The sequence below is a fragment of the Bos mutus genome, chromosome 17 (genome assembly GCF_027580195.1).
Source record: "Bos mutus isolate GX-2022 chromosome 17, NWIPB_WYAK_1.1, whole genome shotgun sequence".
Lineage (NCBI taxonomy): Eukaryota > Metazoa > Chordata > Mammalia > Artiodactyla > Bovidae > Bos > Bos mutus.
The window spans coordinates 68257833-68284064 of record NC_091633.1 but is presented as its reverse complement, the minus strand read 5'-3'; the positions used below and the strand labels follow the sequence as shown (position 1 = coordinate 68284064).

Here is a 26232-nt window from a genome sequence, read left to right as displayed (position 1 = left end):
TTCAGCCAGTCAATCCTTCTATCAATGAATACCAACTGCAAAAGGAGAGCGCTCCAGTAAAACTGTTCTTAAGATAATAATAGCAACATGGGGGGGGGGGGAAGCTGACAACAAGTAAATAAAAGGAAACACAACTGTCCTGTGCAATATGATTACAATGAAAGACTTACAAAGGAAAATGAGCAGGCAATTACTCAAATACTAACCGGCCACGTTAGGATGGGGGAAGGTCAGCAACGGTTCCCTCACCCCACCCCATATTCCAAATTTGTTACATGGAGCAATGTCTTTGAGAATATTAACAATTTTCAGTTATGTGCTTTTAGAAAACTCAAGAGCAACAGGAAGGTATATTCTTATTAAAAACAATTTGAAATTACTTTTCTATCAAGTAACATATTTTCATGTTCACAAGCTACTGAAAAGTTAACAAAAGTTTCAACTCCCAGTGTCCTGTTACTCTGCTCCACTTCCCTGTCTCTCAAGGCTCTGCCTCCTCCACCACCTCTTTCAGAGACCCCCAAGCTTTAGCTACCGGCTTTCTTCCCCATCTACAGCCACTCACTGGCTGATCTGATCCAGTCTCCAAGCTCTGTCACCTGAAATTCACGTCTCCAACCCAGCCCTCCTCTCTCCAATCCCAGCTTTCCAGCTGCCCACCCACACACAGGTCTACTACTAGCAGCATAGTTTAGGAACTAAGTCAAGTCACCCTCTTGCAACCCCATGCCAGGCTCCTCTGTCCATAGGATTTCCCAGGCAAGAATACTGGAGTGGGTTGCCATTTTCTTCTGTAGGGGATCTCCCTGACCCGGGGATCGAACCTGGGTCTCCTGCACTGCGGGGCGATTCTTTACCACCTGAGCCACCAGGGAAGCCCAACGGTCTTCTGAGAATTCTCAAAGACATTAAAAAACAAAACCCTCCACTGCTGCATCGACAGCCATCCCGGCTCAGCTATTCCAGCCAAGAATCTTGAAATCATCCTTAACTGCTCTCTCTGCCCTACACTCCACATCAATCTACTGGAAATCCTGTGAGCTCTGGTGCAGAACAAATCCAGAACCACACCACCTTCCCACCTCCACCAGGCCTGGACACTTCACCACCAACTGCAATCAAGTGACCTCAAGTGGCCTCCCCACAGTGCAGGTCAATGCCAGCCAGGACGGCCTTTCAGAACCGAACTCAGAGTCTCACGGCTCTACTCAAAGGCCCAGTGACTCCACATTCACTGCTTTCGTGAACTGAGTCCACAGAGCCATCACCCTGTGCTGCTGCTGCTGCTAAGTCACGTCAGTCGTGTCCGACTCTGTGCGACCCCAGAGACGGCAGCCCATCAGGCTCCCCCGTCCCTGGGATTCTCCAGGCAAGAACACTGGAGTGGGTTGCCATTTCCTTCTCCAACACGTGAAAGTGAAGTCGCTCAGTCGTGTCCGACTCTTCGCGACCCCATGGACTGCAGTGACTCACCTTCAATCTGCTCCCTCTTCGGTACGCTCTGCTATAGCCCACGGTCTTCTGTCTGCCCTGGGACCACTCCAGGCACAAATGCCCATCTTAAAAGGCCTGTACATTGGCCATTCTGTCTGGAACATTCTTTTCCCAAGTAGCCTCATGGCGATCTCCTTCACCTCCTCCAAATCTTTGGAAAATCTCACCTCTTTAATAAGCCCAGACACTCTGTTTATAATGACAGCCCCCACCCTTCATCTCTTTTTTTTTTTTTTGCCCCATTTTTTCCAGTTTCTCCACACTACATATCACCTTCCAAAAGCCATACAATGCAGCTGTTCCTTGCATCCAGGTTCTCTGCCTCTTTCCCACACCCAGACTGCAAGCACCACCAGGACAGGGGTTTTGGTCTGTTCTGCGCGGAATTGAACGTTCTTAGGCATTGCCTTTGAGATTGGAATGAAAACTGACCAAAAAATGCTTAAACTACAGCATAATTGCACTCATCTCACATGCTAGCAAAGTAATGATCAAAATTTTCCAAGTCAGGCTTCGATAGTACGTGAACCAAGAACTTCCAGATGTTCAAGCTGGATTTAGAAAAGACAGAGGAACCAGAGATCAAATTGCCAACATCTGTTGGATCATAGAAAAAGCAAGAGAGTTCCAGAAAAACATCTACTTCTGCTTCATTGACTACACTAAAGTCTTTGACTGTATGAATCACAAGAAACTGTGGAAAATTCTTCAAAAGATGGGAATACCAAACCACATTACCTGCCTCCTGAGAAATCTGTATGCAGGTCAAAAAGCAACAATTAGAACTGGACATGGAACAATGGACCAGTTCCATATTGGGAAAGGAGTACGTCAAGGCTGTATATTGTCACCCTGCTTATTTAACTTACATGGAGAGTACATTATGCAAAATGCCAGGCTGGATGAAGCACAAGATGGAATCAAGATTGCCGGGAGAAATATCAACAACTTCATACATGCAGATAACACCACCTTTATGGCAGAAAGCAAAGAGGAACTAAAGAGCCTCTTGATGAAAGTGAAAGACGAGAGTGAGAAAGCTGGCTTAAAACTCAACATTCAAAAAACAAAGATCATGGCATCCAGTCCTATCACTTCATGGCAAATAAATGGAGAAACAATGGGAACAGTAACAGACTTTATTTTCCTGGACTCCAAAATCACTGCAGATGGCGACTGCGGCCATGAAATTAAAAGACATTTACTCCTTGGAAGAAAAGCTATGACCAACCTAGACAGCATATTAAAAACCAGAGATAGATGGACAAAGGTCCATCTAGTCAAAGCTATGGTTTTTCCAGTAGTCATGTACAGTATAGTCCAGAGAGTTGGACCATAAAGAAAGTTGAGTGCTGAAGAATTGATGCTTTTGAACTGTGGTGTTGGAGAAGACTCTTGAGAGTCCCTTGCACTGCAAGATCAAACCAGGCAATCCTAAAGGAAATTAGTCCTGAATATTATTTGGAAGGACTGATGTTAAAGCTGAAACTCCAATACTCTGGCCACCTGATGTGAAGAACTGATTCATTAGAAAAGACCCTGACGCTGGGAAACATTGAAGGCAGGAGGAGAAGGGGACGACAGAGGATGACATGGTTTGACAGCATCACCAACTTAATAGACATGAATTTGAGCAAGCTCCAGGAGCTGGTAATGAACAAGGAAGCCTGTTGTGCTGCAGTCCATAGGGTCGCAGAGAATCGGACACAACTGAGCAACTGAACTGAACTTGTACGGAACTGTGTCTCAAGAATTTAGAGAACAGTTGCTCAATAGCATTTATTACACAGGTGAAATGTGTAATGGATCTTTAAAACCACAATCCAAGCCTCAGAATATCTTTTTAATTATCCAGTTAAAGTTAGCCTCACCAAAATATACCAGAGACCACAGGAAATGTCATGAAAAAAGATTTCTCAAATTTCAATGTAAGCCTTGACCATATCACATTTTAAATGTGTGAGAGAGGGGAAAAAAAACTATGTATAAAATAGTTTTAAAAACCAATGTCAGGTAAGTTATTTTTTTATTCACCTTAGAAAAAAAAGTCAGATCTAATCAAACCAAGGGTATACAAATTATAGTGACTTACTAAATTACAAATGCTATACTTGTTAATATAATGCTGAGACAACTAAGACTTTTTTTAAAAAGAAAGGATCTTGAGTCTATTGAGAAAAATAAGGCGCTGCAATGCGGAGAGATTAAGCCAGGACTGTACGAGATCCCCTCTGTTAACCCCCGGTTGGGAAGGATCTCTGGGAAGCAGCATCCCAGGCCTGGGCCTGTTAAAATTGTCTGACTAAGGCCCCGAAGCAGCAAGAGGCCTGAGATGGCAATTCTGGTTCCACTATTTGAATGAGTGGATTCAGAATCCCAGAATGAAGAAATAAACCAAAATCTACAGTGTTTAGGGACTTCCCTGGTAGTCCAGTGGCTACGACTCCGCACTCCTAATGCAGGGGGCCTGGGTTCGATCCCTGGTCAGGGAAGTAGATTCCGCAAGCCCCAGCTAAAGAGCTCGCATGCCCCAACTAAAAGTAAGGGAAGTAGATTCCGCAAGCCCCAACTGAAGAGCTCGCATGCCCCAACTAAAAGTAACAAACCAAACAAAAAAGGGATTCCCCAAATGCAGCAACTAAGACCTGGCACAGCCCAATTAAAACAAAAAACCTACGTACTTATAGACAGCAGGTGCACAAGCACACAGGCACGCTGACGTGAGCTCAGCACCACGTCCTCGGCCGCGCGTCTGCTACCTCAGGTGCATTCCACGTTCAAGGCCGAGTGCAGAGACGTGTCCCCCACAGCCACACCCAGTCCCCCAGCTACCATGGGGGCAACGTGGCCAACATGGGGATGAAAGATCTGCAGGATGGACAGAAAGTCCCTGACTGCTTATCCCAGAAGCCATCACCTGTCCTTCTTTAGGCTATGACAACTAACAAATTCTTTTTAGTTGGAATCTGTCACTTGAGAGTAAAAAGACCCCCCAGCTAATCATTAGATAAGCCCAGGAACTAAAATCTAATTTATGAGACTGGGTCCAAAAATAAGGACTGCAGGTAACCTCTGAAACATTAAAATACATTTTATTGCTATTTATGAAAACAAATGCTTTCTGAGAAACAGGGTGACTGTGCAAAAGGTCTAAAAAAAACTGCATCTCGACCCAAAAAAAGTGTCCCTTAAACACTGTCTTTATAAAAGCACCACAGCTTCTTCTGAGAGGCAAACATTGCAAAATTAGATTGTGGTGGTGGCTACCTAACCCTGTGGATGTATTAGAATAGCTGCACATTTTAGATGGGTGAATTGTAGGCTGTGTGTATTGTATCTCAATAAAGTGGTTTCAGAAAAAAAAAAAAAGGCAAGTATACACATTAGGAGGCAAGGCCAGCCTCCTAATTCCATCTTTCTGTCAGGATTCAGCGTAGGAAGGGAAGGAGGCCATTTCTGCAGACACATCTTCTCAAACACGGAAGCGCCACAATGCAAGTTCATTTCCTCTCCGTGCACACAGATGCCTCCTATACAAAATGAAAATGCCATATGCAGATGCCTTTGATTAGCACGGCCACGTTTCCCATTATTATGCAGCACTCTGTAACAAGCTGCAGTTAATGCCTGCCTATTATCCAAGTGCAAAATCATTCTGCGTAATTTCAAGCAGTCTGACAGCTGCCGGGGAAGAACAGCCTTGCCCTTCAGTCGAGGCCATCTGACATACAACCCCTGCCGCTGCAAGGACCCCAATTATCTAGGGCTCATCAACTGCAATCAAGCAGGCACTCTCAGACTTCATTTGTTGTCACGGGCCTTCCAAATGCCAGCATGAGAAGATGAAGAGAAAGGCAGAAATTAGGACTGGAGCAGTTTGGGGGCGGAGGGGTTGTTTTTGGTGGCCCTTTTTTTGGGGGGGGGGGCACGGGGGCGGGTAGGATGCACAGGTGGTGACGAAATGTAACAAGAGCAGAACAAGCGCTTCCACGGAGAAACGACGTCCCCTGCTGTGTCCACCCCCGTTCTCATCGTCACAGGCCTGGGAGCCGGGACCTTCCGCGGCCTGGCCTCCAGGGCCCAGTGAACTCCAGTGCTACTCAATGACTCTCAATTTGCCAGTTTTCCAAATAATCCTATGACCTCTCCTCTGAGGAGGCATTTCCGTATTTCAAATAGTCTCCATTGTGGTTTTCCTTTAACTATAAACAGAGATAAGAACATACACTAACAGTACTTTATACAATGAATCGGGGGATTATACTGTGACATGCCACAGTTACTACAATAACTACACTGCATATAAAGTATTACATTTTTAACTCTCGAGCGACAAACAACTCAATTTTTATTCTGTGTTCAGGAACACTCTTTCCAAAATCTCTATTTCTTTACTTTCCTAGTAACAAAAGAAGGAAATCCTGTATATTCCACACTAGAAATTCTGCCACATTCTGGCACTAGTTACAGAATTAATCCCTTTGAATCCAAGAAAAGGTAAATCCCCTGCAGTGGAATTTTAAAATGTGTAGCTCCTGAACACTTCCTCCCTTTTAAAAAGAATCATCGTGAGCACCAGATCATGGAGTCAAGAAATTATTTAGTCCACTGGAATTCAACCTGGCCACCTCTCAGGATAACCAGGAACAGCTTTTTTAAAATATGGATTCCAGAAACTTCCCAAATGGACCAGCCGTTAGCTAGCTGCCTGGTCCGGAAGCTAAGATCCCACATACCTCGTGGCCAAAAAGCCAGAACTTTAACAACTGAAACAATATTGTACAAATTCAATGAAGACTTTAAGAATGGTCCACATTCAAAAAAAAATTTTTTTTTAATAAAATAAAATCCAAATTCCAGGAATCCACTACTTCCTCCTGAATCAGAATCTCTGGGGAAAGAGCCTGGCAACCTGTTTTGGGAATAACACCCCCAAGCAATCCACTGCTCTTGCACCCACTAGGAGAGCAGGAGTCACGCATCTGGAAACAGCAAATCCACTCATCCGTCTGTCTGTGGCTTATTCCAGAATCCACTCAGTGTACTTCTATTTCCAATGCGGTTTATTCCCATTATGTTGATAAAATATTTCCATCTCAGCAAAAGTCAGGTTGCAGGAAACAAGCTAGCTGTTTTATGCAGAAAGGGATTTTAACATAGGGAATTAAGTGCTCATGAGATCACTGAAAGGTTCAAGAGGGAAGGCTCGAGCCTGGGCTTCCAAAAAGGAGCCCCAGAGCAACAGGGAACCGCCCTACCATGGGCGCTGGCCTCTGTCCCACAGGGAAGGTGGAGCCCCCCTCTAGGGAGGCCGTCCTGGAACCACTGAGTCAGGAGCACCCCAGGACTTGACCACCACAAGCTGTCCTACACCTGATGGTCACTGAGTCGGAATGTGGGAAGAAGCACTCACTCGAATGCTCCTGAAGCATTGAGTTGGACACATTTGCACTCTGGGGTCCCCAGAATTGCAGCCAGCAAGCCAGCCCACTCTGAGCAGAGGCCTTCACCTCTAACACACAGCACTCAGCACCAAGCAGTCTCCCTCCCCTTTGCAACCTCCGCAGGCCTCTCTCCTTTCCATTTCTCCCTCCTGTGGGGCCAATCCTCACTCCACTACTGTACCTAATGATACCTTTTGAATTTCTTTTTCTATGATTCAGCTCATAATGCAATCAGTCTAGATCTTTTAGGGTTCTGATTTTTATCATTCAATAAGCTGACTCTTTGTCGCCAAATTCTGTCATGCAACAAATTAATGATATAACATTGAAGAGATAGAATTAATTTTTAAAACATACTAACTTCTACTAAACATATATACTAATTTCACTGGGAAATTGTAATAATCGCATTATCAATATCTGCCCAAATTCAACCAGCCTTTTTTACACGGTATTTTCTGGACCATATGTCCAAAAGAGTATGCGATGCTACAAATGCATAAAAGCCCCTGACCACAAACAAGGAGTTGCTATTCTTACAGGAGTGGCAGAGACTTAGGAAAAAAGAAGAGCAGACACAGCAAGAATTTTAAGTGCTGCAAACAGAACATCTGACTCCAATGTGAACCATGAACTACTCAGACTTGAAATAATGATGGTGGTTCTCTTCGTAAAGCATGGTTTCGTGAAATGAACATATGGTAACATCTTGTGTAACAGCCCACAGAGTCCATTTTTGCAATCAGATCTTACTTAATTCAATACACCATATGAATTCAAAACGTGGGCATATGTCAAATTTGAAAACTCTCCCACAGTTACCTGGATGGGGTAAGGAGGCAAGGGAGGTCTTCTGAGCAATGAAATCATTCCTAACTCAGGCAGCAAGTGTGAGTCATGTGTGTGTTAAATTCTAATCTGTCTTCTCTAATGAGTAAGATTAATTTGGTACCTTATTTTGACCCGCATGAAGACTTCCCCCCTGAAGATTCAGTCTTCTCTTCTCACTGGTTTTTCACTTCTTTCAACCCACTCCCTTCCAAAGCAGCAGCCTGTTTCTAAATGAGTCCACACAGGTCTCTTACTTTACATACTTATTTCCATTCAGTGGAAACACTCACACCGAGTGAGTTCTCTTCAAGGTGTGACTGAAGAGGAGGAAGGCCCACACCCACAAACGTTTGCTAATTTAAGTGGAAATGTTACTTTCATTTCTTTTGTAAATGGATTCCATCCCACCTACCACAGTTTAGAAGTACGCTGTATGCAATGTCCTTAAATAGAAAATTCAAAGTAATCAATCATTTCTTTTACTACTGGCAAGTAGCACCAAGTCTATGTGGAACATTTCTATTTTATACAGATGAAAGTCAAAGTTCACAGATGCTAAATTCAGTGTAATTTCTCAGAAGCACCAAGATAAAATTAATCACAAAATATACTGGAAATCGGGCTTCCCAGGTGTCGCAATGGTAAAGAACTCATCCATCAATGCAGGAGATGGAAGAGACACAGCTTCAATCCCTGGGTTGCAAAGATCCCCTGGAGTAGGAAATGGCAAGCCACTCCAGGATTCTTGCCTGGAGAATCCCATGGACAGAGGAGCCTGGCGGGCTACAGTCCATGGCGCCAGAAAGGGTCAGACACGAGTGAGCAACTGAGCACACACACATCCCAGAAATCACGAATGATCACGGAAGAGGCCACAGTGGTGTCCAAGCCCTCTGGACAGTCGGGGCAAAGGCACGCCTCCTCACCCCCCAGGCCACACTGAACAGTCTGTCCGCAGAAAGAGCAAAAGAGCAGCACCTCCTGTGACCCACACCACACACTTCAGATAAGAAAGCATGCTGCGCTTCTACAGGATCCAGCCCCTCTCGGCCGCACTCTCCCAGGAGGGCTGGCTCCCCCCACCCCCACATCCCTCCCCCTCAGCCCCTCCACCCCCAGCCCAGCAAGCCCTCTCCTCCCTGCGCTCTAATGGGCTCAGAAACTCTAGACCTGAGGCCTATGCTGTAATCGAACTTTGATACCAACACACTATGAGACAGGCCTAGGAAGGGAGCCAAGAGACAAGACCAGTGTTTTCAAAGAAGAAAGAGGGGGACCACAGGAGAAAATGGGCACGAGAAAGCTATTTCCTCACGCTCTGAAGTCAGTCTTCCCCTCCGCTACCGGCTTTTAAGCCGACTCTTGCTCTCACTGGTGATGGCCCTGTTGTTTCTCCACCCAGAGGCTTCCCCTACCCCTCCACAGGTGGATGGTGGATCAGTATCACGGCAACCAGTCTGCACACTGTTTTTAAAACCAGTCCTCTTTTCTCAATATTTTAAAACAGCTTCATGGTTTTCTCCAATCCCTGGAAAAGGATACACTAAATACAAAACTTAGGGTTTTCAACCCACGCAAATCTACCAAAGCCAAGTGCTAGGAGCCCAAGTCCTGACTTACTCTCGGTTCTGTTTTCACAGCCTAGGTTCTTTCAATAAATTTCCATATTTACAACTAAATAATACACTCTTTGAAGAGGCAAGCTCCAATCTGTTGTACATTATCTAAGGCCAAAATCTGAAAGTGAGCGAGGCTTACTTACTTCACCCCCAGTTCTAAAAACCCATAGGCACCACACTGCTGTCCCTCTCACAGACACAGAGCTTGTGGGAAGGGCCGTCCCGGGCACGCAGGCGGCGGCCACGAGGACCAAGGACATCCAGGACAGACCCCAAGGCAGACCAGGGACACTCAGGACAGACCGCAGGGCAGACCAGGGACACTCAGGACAGACCCCAGGGCAGACCAAGGACATCCAGCACAGACCCAGGACAGACCAGGGACACTCAGGACAGACCCCAGGGCAGACCAGGGACACTCAGGACAGACCCAGGGCAGACCAGGGACACTCAGGACAGACCCAGGGCAGACCAGGGACACTCAGGACAGACCGCAGGGCAGACCAGGGACACTCAGGACAGACCGCAGAGCAGACCAGGGACACTCAGGACAGACCCCAGGGCAGACCAGGGACACTCAGGACAGACCCAGGACAGACCAGGGACACTCAGGACAGACCCAGGACAGACCAGGGACACCCAGCACAGACCCCAGGGCAGACCAGGAACACCCAGCACAGACCCCAGGGCAGACCAGGGACACCCAGCACAGACCCCAGGGCAGACCAGGAACACCCAGCACAGACCCCAGGGCAGACCAGGGACACTCAGGACAGACCCCAGGGCAGACCAGGGACACTCAGGACAGACCCAGGACAGACCAGGGACACCCAGCACAGACCCCAGGGCAGACCAGGGACACTCAGCATAGACCCCAGGGCAGACCAGGAACACCCAGCACAGACCCCAGGGCAGACCAGGGACACCCAGCACAGACCCCAGGACAGACCAGGGACACTCAGGACAGACCATAGGGCAGACCAGGGACACTCAGGACAGACCCCAGGGCAGACCAGGGACACTCAGGACAGACCCCAGGGCAGACCAGGGACATTCAGGACAGACCCAGGACAGACCAGGGACACCCAGCACAGACCCCAGGGCAGACCAGGGACACCCAGCATAGACCCCAGGGCAGATCAAGGACACCCAGGACAGACCCCAGGGCAGACCAGGGACACTCAGGAGAGACTGTAGGGCAGACCAGGGACACTCAGGACAGACCGCAGGGCAGACCAGCCGCTCACGCAGCGGTTGAGCAAACGCTTGAAACACATGGGACCAAAATTCAAAGAAGCCTCTCAAGCTGCAAAAACATGGTGCCGAAGAGATGAGGCTAAAGAGCAATAACTGCAGGATGTCCATGAAGGCAGGAAAAGCTAGCGCAGGGAGAGCGGTGGGCGCCGTCCATGCAGGGACCCTGTGCAGGTCCCCCAGGCAGCCCACGGAGGGCGGGCACCTCCTGGACAGCGGGTCGTAACAAGGGCCACCCTCCACGGGGACAGTCCCCGCCTCCCCTACAGCACAAGCCCAGAAACCCAGAGGAACACAAAGCCAATCACATCTCCCCACAGGAAACGGCACAAAGAGTCACAGCCTGGCAAAGGCACCAAATACACACGCACACCAGGGCTGCACAAAATCTTCAACACAGCCACAAACCCTCTACACAACACGCAGTGATGAAAATCAAGCCCCTGAAATTCTGTGTCAGAGTGACCTGACACACCCCAGGGTCTGAGTCTCTCCTTTGCCAGGCCAGGAAATGGACACCCAGAGGGTCACTTGCCCACAGTCAGGAATCCAGTCAAAAGCCAACCTGGAAACAAACCCTATGCCTCCTGCACACCCGTCATGCGCGACCAGACAAGCTTCTCTGTACAAAAGTCCCTGGAGACAGGCAACACACACACACACACACACACACACACACACACACACACACACCCCATGATTACTTATGCTGGAGACAGGCAAAACACACACACACACACACCCCCCCATGATTACTTACTCTGGAGACAGGCAACACACACACACACACACACACACACCCCATGATTACTTACGCTGGAGACAGGCAACACACACACACACACACACACACACCCATGATTACTTATGCTGTCTCCAAAACAGGACACACATAAATAAAAACATAATTCCTGCGTAACACATTTTCCCTGCCAACCGTGTCAGCCATTACAAATTACGTATCTGTGCGCTTGTTATTAGCTACCGCTTTTTCTTTGGCAGTTTTTTTAAAGTTACAGAGTATTGGGAGAAGGCACGTGTGGAGCAGCCCTGGCTTCTGGCCATTTCTCCTGCCGGGGAGAGGTGTGTCCTCCCCAGGACCTGCATGTGACCCGAGGCAGGTCCAGCAGAGCCCTCTGTGGGACCACGAGCGCTGGGAGGGAATTCTCGGGATGTGAAGCTTTACCTGGCACAGCCAGCAGCCAAGCTTCCCACCAGACTTTCTGAGGGAGAGCCTGAAAAAGTCAAGCAGAGGGGAAGCATATGGAGACAAAAACAGTCCCACACCTGGAGTAAGGTGTGCAGGTTAGGTAGTGCTAGTGAGGAGAGTGAAGAGGGCAATTTCTATCTCTGTGGTTCTCTTCTGAATTACCTAATCCTGTTACAACAAACATGACTTCTGTAATGAGAAATGCAGGGAGAACGCTCCGTCATGAAAGGCAGGGCTGACACTTGACAGGGCTGGCCTCTCCTTCCTGATTGCCTAAGACCTCCTCTGATTGGCTGGAACCCAGGGTATCTCAAGGGGTAAAAAATGAAACTTTCCGCATAATGTTGGCTGCAGGAACCGGGCGACAGCTTCTCTGCCGGGTGTGGCGCCCATTCAGACATAAATTTTAATGTTAACACTAGCTAACTGCAGACCTTTTGCCACAGCACTATTGGTAATAGTATGTTAACTAATGATCACCTGGAAATTCAACTATAAAACTTGAGGGTAATTAGAAGCATGCAACCAAACTCCTTTCTGACAGCTCTCGCCACAGCACCCTTCACAGCAGGGAGCCAACTGACTCTGCAAAGGTCGGACTTTGCATTTCTAAACCTCAGTTCCTCTTCCTCAATGACTTCCCCTTCTTTTTACACCAAATCTTACCTTTGGACTTGCATCAGACCTGGTTTCCTCCTACACAAGGAAGGGATGCTTTTCCTTCAAATTTTGAATTTTTTGCTTACTATCATGCCTCTCTCCCAGCTCATTCCTGAGGCTACTGTGCCCTTCTCCAGCCTTAGGCAAACCGCCTAACCTCACGCCTTACAGAAGGAGTCCCATTCAACACACAGCCATGGAGACAAACGGAGGAAATCCCCAAATTCCACCAATACTCAGGGAGCAACATCGTGCTGGAGGCTTTAACCAATGTAGTTTGCCAACAACTGACATAGTATTTGGGAATTACATTCACAGGAAACTACTTCAGGTCTTACTTTGACATGAAATGCTAAAAAGACAACAAATGTTCAAGGCAAAAAAATACAGGTAATGCCACAGTCACACAGTCTTCATTTTTTTTTTTTTAAGACCAAAGAAAACACAGTACCTCAGAAATATTACACAATGTTTAAGTCAACAGACAAAGCCACGAAAACCTACTCAATCCTTCAGTCCTGTAAAGTGTAACCACCAAGTACCAGAGGGGGCTAAGGGGAAACCCAGAGCCCGGAGCCCTGGCAGAGGCCTCGGGGCTTTCCTCTGATTTTTCTAAACCACCAATGGTAACTAGACGCAGGGCCTCAGGCAAACGCAGGGCAGAAAGGGGTCCGTGGGAAGCAGGAGTGACAGGACCGGGGAGGCCCCGTGGCGGGGGAGTAGGGAACACGCCGCTAAGAAAGGGGAAGCCGCTCACCACAGCCCGGGGCTTCAACCCACGTGCGGGGCCCCAAGCCCGCCAAAGCCCTGCCTGGGACTCGGACCCAGTCAAAACCCACAGTACCTGGTGTCAGGACCCAACGAAGCCATCACAGAAAGAATTCAGGGAGAGACAACTTGATGTCCCATCACAGAAAGAATTCAGGGAGAAACAAAATGATAGGTAAGAAGCAAATTTATTCAGATTCAGAGAAAAGCACACTCCACAGACAGCGTGTGAGCCATCGCAGAAGGCAAGTGCAGCAGCTGCGAAACGTGGCAGTGGTTAGTTTTTATACGCTGGGTGATTTCATACTCCGAGTGGGAAAGTTCCAAAAAGGAGAATTCCAGAAAAACATTTATTTCTGCTTTATTGACTATGCCAAAGCCTTTGACCTGTGTGGATCACAATAAACTGTAGAGAATTCTGAAAGAGATGGGAATACCAGACCACCTGACCTGTCTCTTGAGAAACCTATAAGCAAATCAGGAAGCAACAGTTAGAACTGGACGTGGAACAACAGACTGGTTCCAAATAGGAAAAGGAGTACATCAAGGCTGTATATTGTCACCCTGCCTATTTAACTTCTATGCAGAGTACATCATGAGAAACGCTGGGCTGGAAGAAACACAAGCTGGAATCAAGATTGCCGGGAGAAATATCAATAACCTCAGATATGCAGATGACACCACCCTTATGGCAGAAAGTGAAGAAGAACTAAAAAGCCTCTTGAGGAAAGTGAAAGAGGAGAGTGAAAAAGTTGGCTTAAAGCTCAACGTTCAGAAAACAAAGATCATGGCATCCAGTCCCATCATTTCATGGCAAATAGATGGAGAGACAGTGGAAACAGTGGCTGACTTTATTTTGGGGGGGCTCCAAAATCACTGCAGATAGTGACTGCGGCCATGAAATTAAAAGATGCATACTCCTTGGAAGGAAACTTATGACCAACCTAGACAGCATATTAAAAAACAGAGACATTACTTTGTCAACAAAGGTCCATCTAGTCAAGGCTATGGTTTTTCCAGTGGTCATGTATGGATGTGAGAGTTGGACTGTGAAGAAAGCTGAGCGCCAAAGAGTTGATGTTCTTGAACTGTGGTGTTGGAGAAGACTCTTGAGAGTCCCTTGGACTGCAAGGAGATCAACGAGTCCATCCTAAAGGAGATCAGTCCTGGGTGTTCATTGGAAGGACTGATATTGAAGCTGAAACTCCAATACTTTGGCCACCTGACGCGAAGAGCTGACTCATTTGAAAAGACCCTGATGCTGGGAAAGATTGAGGGCAGGAGGAGAAGGGGATGACAGAGGATGAGATGGTTGGATGGCATCACTGACTCTATGGACATGGGTTTGGGTGGACTCTGGGAGTTGGTGATGGACAGAGAGGCCTGGTGTGCTGCGGTTCATGGGGTCGCAAAGAGTTGGACAAGACTGAGCAACTGAACTGAACTAATGAGTGGGAGGACTATTCCAACTATTTTAGGGAAGGGGTGGAGATTTCCAGGATCTGGGCCACCACTCACTCCTTGGTCTTTTAACAGTGCCTTGGAACTGCCATGGCACCTCTGGGTGGGTCATATTACTTGCTGATTGAGGATCAAGGTCTAATCTTGCCTGCCACTGGTCCCATTTGATTCTAACTGGTTTATGCTGTGTCCTTGGGCTATGTCATTCTTTCAGAAGTTGTGCCCTGCCCCTTTCTATCCTGTTACAAAGGGTGGAGGAACAGAAGTGGGCGTGGTGTTAACCAGGAAACCTGGGACCGACCATCTGGGGAGGCTCTCCTATCACTGAAAAAACATCTGTTAAAGGCACTCAGAGAGGGGCTGAGGATACAAAAATTTTAAAGTAACAGAAGGATCTTGCTGTGAAAGACCTTCATCGAGTGGGTGGAGACAAGCCAGAGACTGAGACTGGGGCAGGCGGAAGGCAGAATGTTCTAGAAGGAGTCAAGGGCTAGGGGAGGCCACCCCAGGCCCCAGGGAGGAGCCTTCTTGGCACCGCATCCACCTCGTCATCCCGGGCCCCCTCCTCGCCCTGGGGTCCAGCACAAGGTCTCCCTCCCAGCCCGCCCCCACTTCTGAGGCCTCCTAAGACTCACACACAGTGAAAGCCAGCGCATCTCTTTACTACAAACTCAGGAACTTCGAAAGTTGAAATTAAAGGGCACAAAACAGGAACTCAAAAGCCACAAGCTGAAGCTTCAAAGGTGAGAATGTCCCACTTCATACAAGGCGGTTGAGGGTTCCCACTCCTCGGCTCCATGTTCTCCCCGCTGCCGACACACGCTCGACTCCCCCTGTCCCCACGACTGGAGAGCCCCCGTCCCCTCACGGCCCCCCATCTGACAGGGAGCAGGGCCCCCAGGACGTGCACGAGGAGACTCAGCCGCTCCACTCTGAGACACAGCCTCAGCAGAAGTGCACACGCCGAGAGTCAGGCTGGGAGGACAGTTACGGTATTGCTGAAAAACTGAAATAAACCTGCGTTTCTTCTGTAATAAAAGTAAGAAAGAACAAAAGGAGACCAATACCAAAACAAAGCACACAGGCTTCAACGCGGATGAACCCTGAGGAGAGAAACCAGGCCCGAAAGGATAAACACTGCCAACTCCATGTAACCCGTGGTGCTTGGCGTGGTCACACTCATCGTGATGCACAGCACAGGGGTGGCCGTCAGGGCTGCGGTCAGGGAATGGGGAGCCAGTGTGTATAAAGCAGAGCTGCAGGTCTGCAAGAAGCAAAGAGTCCCGTGGATGGATGGTGGTGACAGCTGCTCAACAGTGGGAACGGACTTAATGCCACTGAATGATCACAATGGCAAACTTTATATGACATATTAAATATATTGTATCACTACTAAATAAATTTTGAAAAGGAACAAGCTTCAGGAATTTATTGTATCTGAAGTAGAGTCCATCTGAATTTAATATATTTTTCGAGTAATGCACAATGCTTCTAGCAGTTATCAAGGAGACTACCTAATTCCTAACCAGAATGTCAAGGGTGGACGTGTGTACTGAGAGAGACCTGCCTGAAAGGCCAGGACCCAGACTCTTCCCTGAAGCAGCAGCCAGCACCTTCCCCGCAAGGACACCGGCACCATCACCCTCACCTCGGCCGCCGCCACCATCTGCTGAATCCCCAGTACACAGGAGCCTGATCCACATTCTCTCCACACCCAAGATCAGCGAGAAGAGCGGACACGACCCCCAGACTACACATGAGGAAACGAGGCCTGAGGCAACACGGCCAACAGAGCCTGCAGCCTGGGTACTGCCCACCTGGGGCCAGCGGCTTCCCAGCGTGGACCCCCCATCACCCCAGCCACCCCTGAGTCACATACACAGAACTGGCTTCCCAGGGTGGACTGCAAGGCTCTCCACCCCCTCCTCCCACTGAAACTGCTCTACACCTGCAGGAAGCCGTGGACGTGCTGGATCTAAAGACTTCAAGAGAAAAAGCAGAAGCCACAACCACCCCCAGAAGGTTCCGCAGGGCTTCCCATTAACTAACTCCAGAGCAAAGGGAAGGGAGAGGTCTGCGCAGGGTTGAGCCCTTCTCCGCTCCCACCAGTGCTCCTTCCACCTGCCCTCAGCTCCCAACAGAGAACACTCAACTCCAGGAGCCTGAGGCCTCCAAGGTCTCCTGCCTTAAATGTGAGAACTAATTAAAGGCTAGTTGTCTATTTTTAAAATGGGTGAAAACTAAACATTCCATCTTTAGGGTTCATTTTAAGATTAAAAAAACAAAAAACAAAACAAAAAACTCCCTTCCAAATTTAAGTAAAATCAGCAGCTAGAAAGACAGACTGAGGATGATGCCCAAAGCCTCCAGAGACCCCCCACCCCCGAGTCAGCCCAGAGAGGAGGAAGCAAAGGGGGCGCCCCTTCCTGGCCTGACAGGAACCCCTGGGCTGGTGCTGCTGCCGGCCTCATCCATGTGACGCGCACCGGGCTTTTTACCCCACTGGTTCTGTTTTCACATGCATCAGTGTAAACTCCCCGTGGTCAAGGGCTGTCAAACTTCCCTATTCACCCCCGGCATTGAATCCTGTTTCCTACACAGAAGAGGCACTTGGCAGTGCCGGTTCTTCAGAAGGCCTTGTATGAAAGGACAGTGTGGTAGGAACCAACAAGCTGCCTTCTGGAGACTCAGGGAGTGTGTGTCTCTAAGCCTGATGAGCCGCTTGGCTCTGATGGGGACCAAGGAAGATGCACCCCCACCAGCGAGGAGGGCCTTTCTCCCTGCATCCCTGCTGCTAAACTGGCCAGATCACATACGCACTGCATTCATGTATCTGACTTTTTTTGAGGTTCAGTTCAGTCGCTCAGTCGCGTCCGACTCTTTGCAACCCATGGACTGCAGCACCAGGCCTCCCTGTCCATCACCAACTCCCGGAGCTTGCTCAAACTCAAGTCCATCGAGTCACTGATGCCATCCAACCATCTCATCTTCTGTCGTCCCCTTCTCCTCCAAGCTTCAATCTTTCCCAACATCGGGGTCTTTTCCAATGAGGGAGTTCTTCACATCAGGTAGCCAAAGTATTGGAGTTTCAACTTCAGCATCAGTCCTTCCAATGAATATTCAGAACTGATTTCCTTTAGGATTAACTGGTTTGATTTTTTTTTTTTTTTTTTTGAGATATGATTTACTTTTGGCTGTGCTGGGTCTTTCTCCAGTTGTGGTCACGGGCCTCTCCCGTTGTAGAGCGTGGGCCCTAGGGCTAGAGGGCTCAGAAGGTGTGGTACATGGGCCCTGTGGCTCCTTGGCATGTGGCATCCTCCTGGAGCAGGGATGGAACCAGCAGGTGAACACTCAAACACTGGACCATCAGGGAAGTCCACGTATCTGCTTTAAAATTACATTTGCCTGTCGTTTCCCTCCTATGCACACCCAAGAATTAAAGTTTCAAATTTTTCATTTTCCATACTGTAAACGTGTTCACTAGTAGGTAAAGATGGCCAATTTAAAGTGTCTACTCCCAGCTTTTCTCCTTCTATGGTGTTAATGTCACCTGAAGTTTAAGTAAAACTTCAAATTTCTGCGGCATGAGTAAGAAGTGATTTGATTTGGGTACAAAGTCTTCAGATTCAAAAATCTGTATACGAGGCCACCAACATTAATTTTCTATCACAGCTTTTGTCACTTCAGCAACTTTGACTGAAAGCTCGGCCCCAAGCAAGCGACTCAGAAAGACAATATTTACACAAGACATCAGAACAAGTGTTGATGGAATCCCAGAGAACTTTCTCTACCAAATTTCTAAGCAGAGAGCAGCAGCACTGTACACCTCTCCCCAATCTCTCCAGCAGGCCAGCACACCCAGGATGCCCCCTGCGGCTGCTGGCTCACACCACCCCTGCAACAGGCTCCTCACACACACACCCACGCCGCCCCACCCGCCCCCGCCACAGCAGGGCCAGGAGAAAAGCTCTGCACATGAAGACTACACGCTGATCACAGGGCACGTAAGTGGTTGGTGATCAAGAGTTGAAAACATAGCAAATAAACCACTGGCTCAAGTCTCTCAAAGTCTGTAAGGCCCCAACAAGTAGGATGTCCAAGACAGTCCCTGTCCTGACAGTGGGCAGAGACAGAAGAGGAGGCCCCGCTGGCAAACAGCTAAATGATAGCATGTGTGTCACATCAAAAAGCCGAAAACTAGGTCTGATCCATCTTCGGGGTGACGGGGAGACCTCAGAGAGAGCCTGGGCACCAAGTTAGGACATCGGGTTTTAGAGTACACGTGCTTAGTCGTTCAATCATATCCAACTCTTTGCAACCCCACGGACTGTAGCCCACCAGGTTCCTCTGTCCATGGGGATTCTCCAGGCAAGAATACTGGAGTGGGTTGCCATGCCCTCCTCCAGGGATCTTCCTGACCCAAGGATCAAACCCAGGTCTTCCACATTGCAGGTGGACTCCTTACCGACTGAGCCCATAGTAAACACATACTAACATATACCAAAGCCTGTCATTCTTTTCTGAATCTGTCACACATGATTTAATCAATGGGAAATTTCTCAATGCCTTACCAAATTATCCCTTTGCATACTAGACTCATACTAGAGGCTCACCAGTCTTTCCCCTTTCCCTGATACAGCACACACACACAAACAGACCTTCTCTCCAGGGTGAGTTAATGCTGAGACAAAAACTCAGTTATTCACTGTTTTCAGCTTTTCTATTCCATTAACAGTTTCTCAGCTAATTATGCCTGCTTCTTATTTTCAGAGACCTTGACACTGGGCTCAGTCCCTTCTGATTCTGTTTTCTCTTTGGGTCTGCTCTGGGGTATCCTGCCTCAGCCCTGGCCGACACAGCTTTCTCTTAGACCAAAAACACCACCTTCTGAACTACTCAGCAGCATCCAGCAGTGCTCGCCAAAGATGAAGCTGCTCAGGAGACGAGGAGGCACGTTTGCGGTAAGAGCTCAATCTGACAACCACAGTGCAGACACGTCCGGGGGAACTGGCAAGAAGCCAAACCCCCGCTGACCTGCCTCAGCTCCAAACCCGGACCTGGTGGGGGTCCAATTACCGCCCTCCGTGTGCACCCCTTTCTCCACGTAGGTCTCGGCGCTCACTGTTTGTTGGGTTCTTCTCACGCGGTTAGAAACCCACACACAGTAAGTTTAGGAAAATATGGAAAACTAGTGATAAACAAATCACCTTGAAACACCACCACTCAAGTGGGGCAAATTTCCAAGATAAAAATAGGGTTCCAAAAGACTCCTACTCCATGCAAAAGGCAAAAGAGGTGACTCACAGAGTGAGTTTAAAAAGAGGCTAGAAGGGCAGTGAGTAATGTGACCCGATTATCACAGGAAATCAGCAATGGGCCGAAATAGATTTTCAGCGTCTGGCTAACAGAGTCTGGGAACACACGATTGCATAAATACACACACTGCACACAGAATTATCTTAACCGCTGAAAACCTTCGGAGAGTGCTTCTTTCACTGCTACCACGAACCTACCAGGAACCAAGCCTCAGACAAACAAAAGGTTCCTTACCTAAATGCTAAAAAAGCTAACGAGCGCTACACTTCATGGGTTCAATTCAATTCAGCTCTGTGTTGAACACCAGATGGGTCTCAGGCAGGGGCAGAACTGCTTTCATGGGGCCTGAAACTTACTGCTTGGAAGGTGGAAAGGGTGCTGTTTAATGGGAAAAAATACACAATGTATTTTACTTTTGAAAATTTAATAAAAAGCGTAACCATGTGAACACATTCCTAGGCTCCTCCCAGTCTTGGAAAGGACTCATGAATGGAGAATGAGAGTGTGTGTGTGTTGTGTGTGTGTGTGTGTGTGTGTGTCGCGCGCGCACGTGTGCGCAGGTTGGGGGAAGGGCAAGAAAGGCTTCCTAGACGAGGGGGTGTTCAGGGAGAAATCAACCTGGAGGAGGTACAGGAGACCTCCAGGCTCAGGGAACAAGTCCAATGGTGGGAATAAAAAAAAAAAACTTCAACTACTCTCATTAACAAATGAATGCAAATGAGCAGCATATAATACCAATTAGGGCCTCTTAGATTAAAATTAAAATGTGCTTCCATGGTGGCTCAGTTGGTAAAGAATCCACCTGCAATGGAGGAGACCCCGTTGGATCCCTGGGTCTGGAAGACCCCCAGGAGAAGGAAATGGCAGCCCACTCCAGGATTCTTGCCTGGAAAATCCCAGAGAAGCTTAGTGGGCTACAGTCCACGGCGTTGCAACAGTCGGACACAACTTAGCGACTAAACCACAACCACAGATTAAAATTACAAAGAGTAAGAAAATATTGGTGGGCCTTCCCTGGTGGTTCCATGGCCAAGACTCCACAGATGCAAGGGGCCCAAGTTCGATACTCGGTCAGGGAACTAGATCCCACATGCCACAATTAAAGAGTTCATACAGGGCAACTAAAAAACCCATGTCACACAACTAAGACCTATGGAGCCATACAAATACATATGCATTTTAAAAAAAAGAAAGGGTTGTTCAAAGACGCAGATGCAGTGTGGCAGATACAGTGTGGTTGAGTTTTTTCTTTTTCCCCTCTTAAATAAACCTCTTATACAAAGTATTAGATTTTAAATTATGGAACATTCATACAATGTACTACAAAGCAGTCATTAGAAACAATATTAAGCTGAAAAATCAAGCTGCTGCTGCTGCTGCTAAGTCGCGTCAGCCGTGTCTGACTCTGTGCGACCCCAGAGACAGCAGCCCACCAGGCTCCCCCGTCCCTGGGATTCTCCAGGCAAGAACACTGGAGTAGGTTGCCACTGCCTTCTCCAATGCATGAAAGAGAAAAGTGAAAGTGAAGTCACTCGGTCGTGTCCGACTCTTTAGGACCCCATGAATGGCAGCCTACCAGGCTCCTCCGTCCATGGGATTTTCCAGGCAAGAGTACTGGAGTGGGGTGCCATTGCCTTCTCCAAAAAATCAAGCTACAGTAACTCAAAAGATGTCTGTACCCTATGTTCACAGCAACATTATTCAATAGCCAAAAACTGAAACAGCCTAAGTGTCCACCAATGAATGAATAAAGAAGTCATGGTGCATATAAACAATGGACTATTACTCAGCCATAAAAAATAAGGAAATCCTGCCATTTGCAACAGCATGGATGGACCCTGAGGGCATCATGCTAAGTGAAATAAGTCAGACAGAGAAAGGCAAATACTGTATCATCTCACTCGTATGTGGAATCTTAAAAAAAAAAAAAAAAAAAATAGGAAAAAAGATCAGACACGTGGTTAGCAGAAGGAGGGGCTTAGGGAACGGGGACCTGAAGGAAGCTGGTCAAAAGGTACGAGCTTCCAGGGACCTCCCTAGTGGTCCGGGGGTTGGGAATCCACCTTCCAATTACGGAGCTAAGACCTCACATGCCACAGGGCAACTACTAAGCCCAACTACCATGCCACAACCAGAGAGAAGCCGGCGAGCCACAATGACGATCCCACGTGCTACAACTAAGACCCAACCCAGCCAAATAAATAAAACCTTTTTAAAGATGTACAAGCTTCCAGTTATGAGACATGTAAGTACTCTGCATATATGTACAACGTGATGACCACTGTTAACACTGCCATAGGACACATAGGAAAGCTGTTAGGAGAATAAACCCTGAGTTCTCATCACAAGGAAAAGAATTTTTTTTCATTTTTTGCTTTTTCTCTTTATTGCATGTAAATGAGATGATGGATGCTAACTAAATTTACTGTGGTAAGCATTTCACAGTAAGTCAAATCGCTACGTTGCACATCTTAAACTTACACAGTGATATCTCAATAAAACTAGCAAAAAGGGGAAAAGTCAGGTTACAAAATCGTGTGTCAAATAATCCCATTAAAAATATATAATAAAAATAATACAACAAAAAACACAAAAAAGTGCTTTATTAATAGAAAAGCGTTCTGGCAGGATACATTAAAACATTAAAATACACAATTCAACAACAGAGACACGAAGAATCCAATTAAAAAATGGGCATAGGATTTGAGCAGGCATTTCTCCAAAGAATATAAACAAATGGCCAATAAGGGCATGAAAAAATGCTCAATATGATTAGTCTTTCGTGAAATACAAATCCCGACCACAAGACGCCACTTCACAGCCACCAGCACAGCTATCATCAGAAAGTCAGCTCAGAAGTGCCGGTGAAGATGCAGAGAAATCAGAACCCTTGTTCACTACTGGAAGGAATGTAAAACGAGGCAGACGCTTTGGAAAACAGCTCAGCAGCTCCTCAAAATGTTACACATAGAGTTACCATAGGAACTAGCAAATCCACTCTTATATACTTAACAGAATTAAAAACATATGTCCACACAAAAGCCTGTACACCAGTGTTCACAGCAGCACTATTTGTAAGAGTCAAGAGCTTGAAATATCCGAACGTACACCGACTGATGAATGAATGGACAAAAGACGGTGCCTCCACATAAAGGCTCATTATTTGGTACCACAAAGGAGAGAAGTCCCGACAGATGCCACAACCTGGGAAAGCAGGAGAACATCCTGCTGAACGGAAGAAGCCGCTCACAAGACTGACCGGATAGGACACGATTCCATTCATGTGAAATATTCAGAATACAAGTCTGCAGAGACAGAAAGCAGACTCGTGAGCGGTCGTCAGGGGCTGGAGTGGAGGGATTTGAAGTGACAGGAAATGGGTGTGAGGTTTCTTTTCAGGGTGATGAGGATGTTCTAAAATTAGATAGTGGCGTGAACTGCACACTGTTAATAGTCTAAAAACCACGGAACTGTACACCTTAACAGGAGGCATTTACCAGGCATTGTGTGAACCATGTCTCAATAAAGCCACTTTTTAAAACATGTTTCTTCAAATTTATTTTTTATTGAAGTATAGCTGAATTATGTGTTAATTACTGCTATACAGCAAAGTGACTCAGTTACACGCATACGTGTATTTACATACATATATATATATATTCTTCTTCATATCCTTTCCCATTCTGGCTTATCACAGGAAATTGAATATAGTTCCCTGTGCTATACAGTAGGACCTTGTTATTTATCTGTATCTACATACGCCACTTAGTATCTGCTAATCCCAGCTCCCAACCCTCTCCCACCCACTTCCACTTATAATTGATTTTCAGTGTTGTGTTAGTTTCTGGTGTACAGCAAAGTCATTCAGTACATATATATTTTATATATGTACATACACATATTCAGATATCTCTCTCTCTATATATATATATAGTTGCTATTTTTAAAAATACAGTAGTTATTTCCATACTTTACATAGCTGTAATTTTCTTTATATTTCATAATATTTTCTAAGAAAAAATTAACACCAGCTGGGCAAGCTTGAGTTAGTACTAACTTTAACTTTGGTTTCCTGTTATTAAACGAGGATAGCAGCAGTACCCATTTTAACAGCATCTAACTTATAGCTTTTTCAAAGCAGTAAATGAGATTCCAAATGTAACGGGGCTGCTTCCCAGGTGGCACAGTTGTAAAGAATCTGCCTGCCACTGCAGGAGACACAGGTTCAATTCCTGGGGCGGGAAGATCTCCTGGAGACGGAAATGGTAACCCACTCCAGTCTTCTTGCCTGGAGAATCCCATGGACAGAAGAGCCTGGACAGCTACAGTCCCTGGGGTCACAAAGAGTTGGACACGACTGAGCGACTAAGCACGGGCGCTTGCACAAACACACCATGAAGTAAGCACTTAAAAATCAGCTATTGACTCAATGGACATGGGTCTGGGTAGACTCTGGGAGCTGGTAATGGACAGGGAGGCCTGGCGTGCTGCAGGCCATGGGGTCGCAAAGAGTCGGACACGACTAAGCGACTGAACTGAACTGAACGAACTGAATGAAGTGAAGTGAAAGTCACTCAGCTGTGTCCGACTCTTTGTGACCCCATGGACTATACAGTCCGTGGAATTCTCCAGGCCAGAATACTGGAATGGGTAGCCTTTCCGTTCTCCAGGGGCTCTTCCCAACCCAGGGATTGAACCCAGGTCTCCCGCATTGCAGGTGGATTTTTTACCAGCTGAGCCACCAGGGAAGCCCAGCTATTATTATAACCTTTAAAATTAAAAATGATTTCTATTTTGAAAACAGAAACATGGCCTCCTACTGACGTCACGATTGCCGGGAGAAATATCAATAACCTCAGACACGCAGATGACACCACCCTTATAGCAGAAAGTGAAGAGCTAAAGAGTCTCTTGATGAAAGTGAAAGAGGAGAGTGAAGACGTTGGCTTAAAGCTCAACATTCAGAAAACTATGATCATGGCATCTGATCCCATCACCTCATGGCAAATAGAGGGAGAAACAATGGAAACAGTGAGAGACTTCATTTTTCAGGGCTCCCAGATCACTGCAGATGGTGACTGCAGCCATGAAATTAAAAGACGCTTGCTCCTTGGAAGAAAAGCTATGACCAACCTAGACAGCATATTAAAAAGCAAAACATTACTTTACCAACAAAGGTCCATCTAGTCAAAGCTATGGTTTTTCCAGTAGTCATGTGTGGATGTGAGAGTTGGACTATAAAGAAAGCCGAGCGCCGAAGAATTGATGCTTTTAAACTGTGATGTTGGAGAAGACTCTTGAGAGTCCCTTGGACTGCAAGGAGATCCAGTCAATCCTACAGGAAATCAGTCCTGAATATTCATTGAATATTCACTGATGCTAAAGCTGAAACTCCAGTACTCTGGCCACCTGATGCGAAGAACCAACTCACTGGAAAAGACCCTGATGCTGGGAAAGACTGAAAGCCAGAGAAGTGGACGACGGAGGATGAGATGGTTGGATGGCATCACCGACTCGATGGATGTGAGTCTGAGTAGGCTCCAGGAGTTGGTGATGGACAGGGAAGGCTGGCATGCTGCAGTCCACGTGTGTGGACACGACTGAGCGACCGAACTGAACTGACATCACTAACACGTTCTTGACTCGTTTCTCATCATTTAAGAGGCAGGGATGGCGTCAACTGAGACAAATGCCAAGCGCAAAGTAAACAAGGTGCAGGAGTAACAGGGCCCCTTCCTGACGACAGCCTCCAGCTGAGTGCCCTGTAAGCAGTCTGCATTCCCAGCATGCTCTGGGAAAGGTATCAGTAGGCCCCTTTTAAAAGAAGGAAATCAAAGCTTGCAGGGGTTTATTTGACCAAGGTTGCCCAAGGCAAGGGGCTAAACCGGGATTCAAACCTAGGTTTATACTTCCAAAGCTTATACTTTGCCATATCCAAGGGGCAACTGATACCTGGAAAAAAAAAAAAAGAGCTCAAAGGAATCTATTTAAAGTCCACAAAAGTGAGAGAGAGAGAAAAAAAAAAAAACAAAGACAGACAGACTTATCTGGGACTTTAACCTTCAAAACACTAAGCTACAAAAATCAACGTTTTATATTTAATAAATTATGTTATAATTCTAACCATGCCCTAAATCTCAGTAGAAACAAAGTCAGAAGTTGAGAATTTTTAGTG

At 47.0% G+C, this 26232-nt stretch overlaps 1 protein-coding gene and 1 non-coding gene across 2 annotated transcripts in view; one reads left to right on the top strand and one right to left on the bottom strand.

Moving 5' to 3' along the window:
• Positions 1-26232, bottom strand: part of TMEM131L (transmembrane 131 like) — a 173321-nt gene that overhangs the window by 98994 nt on the left and 48095 nt on the right.
• On the top strand, positions 3914-3986 carry TRNAR-CCU (transfer RNA arginine (anticodon CCU)). Its single transcript has one exon. It is a non-coding gene; the product is annotated as a tRNA-Arg (tRNA).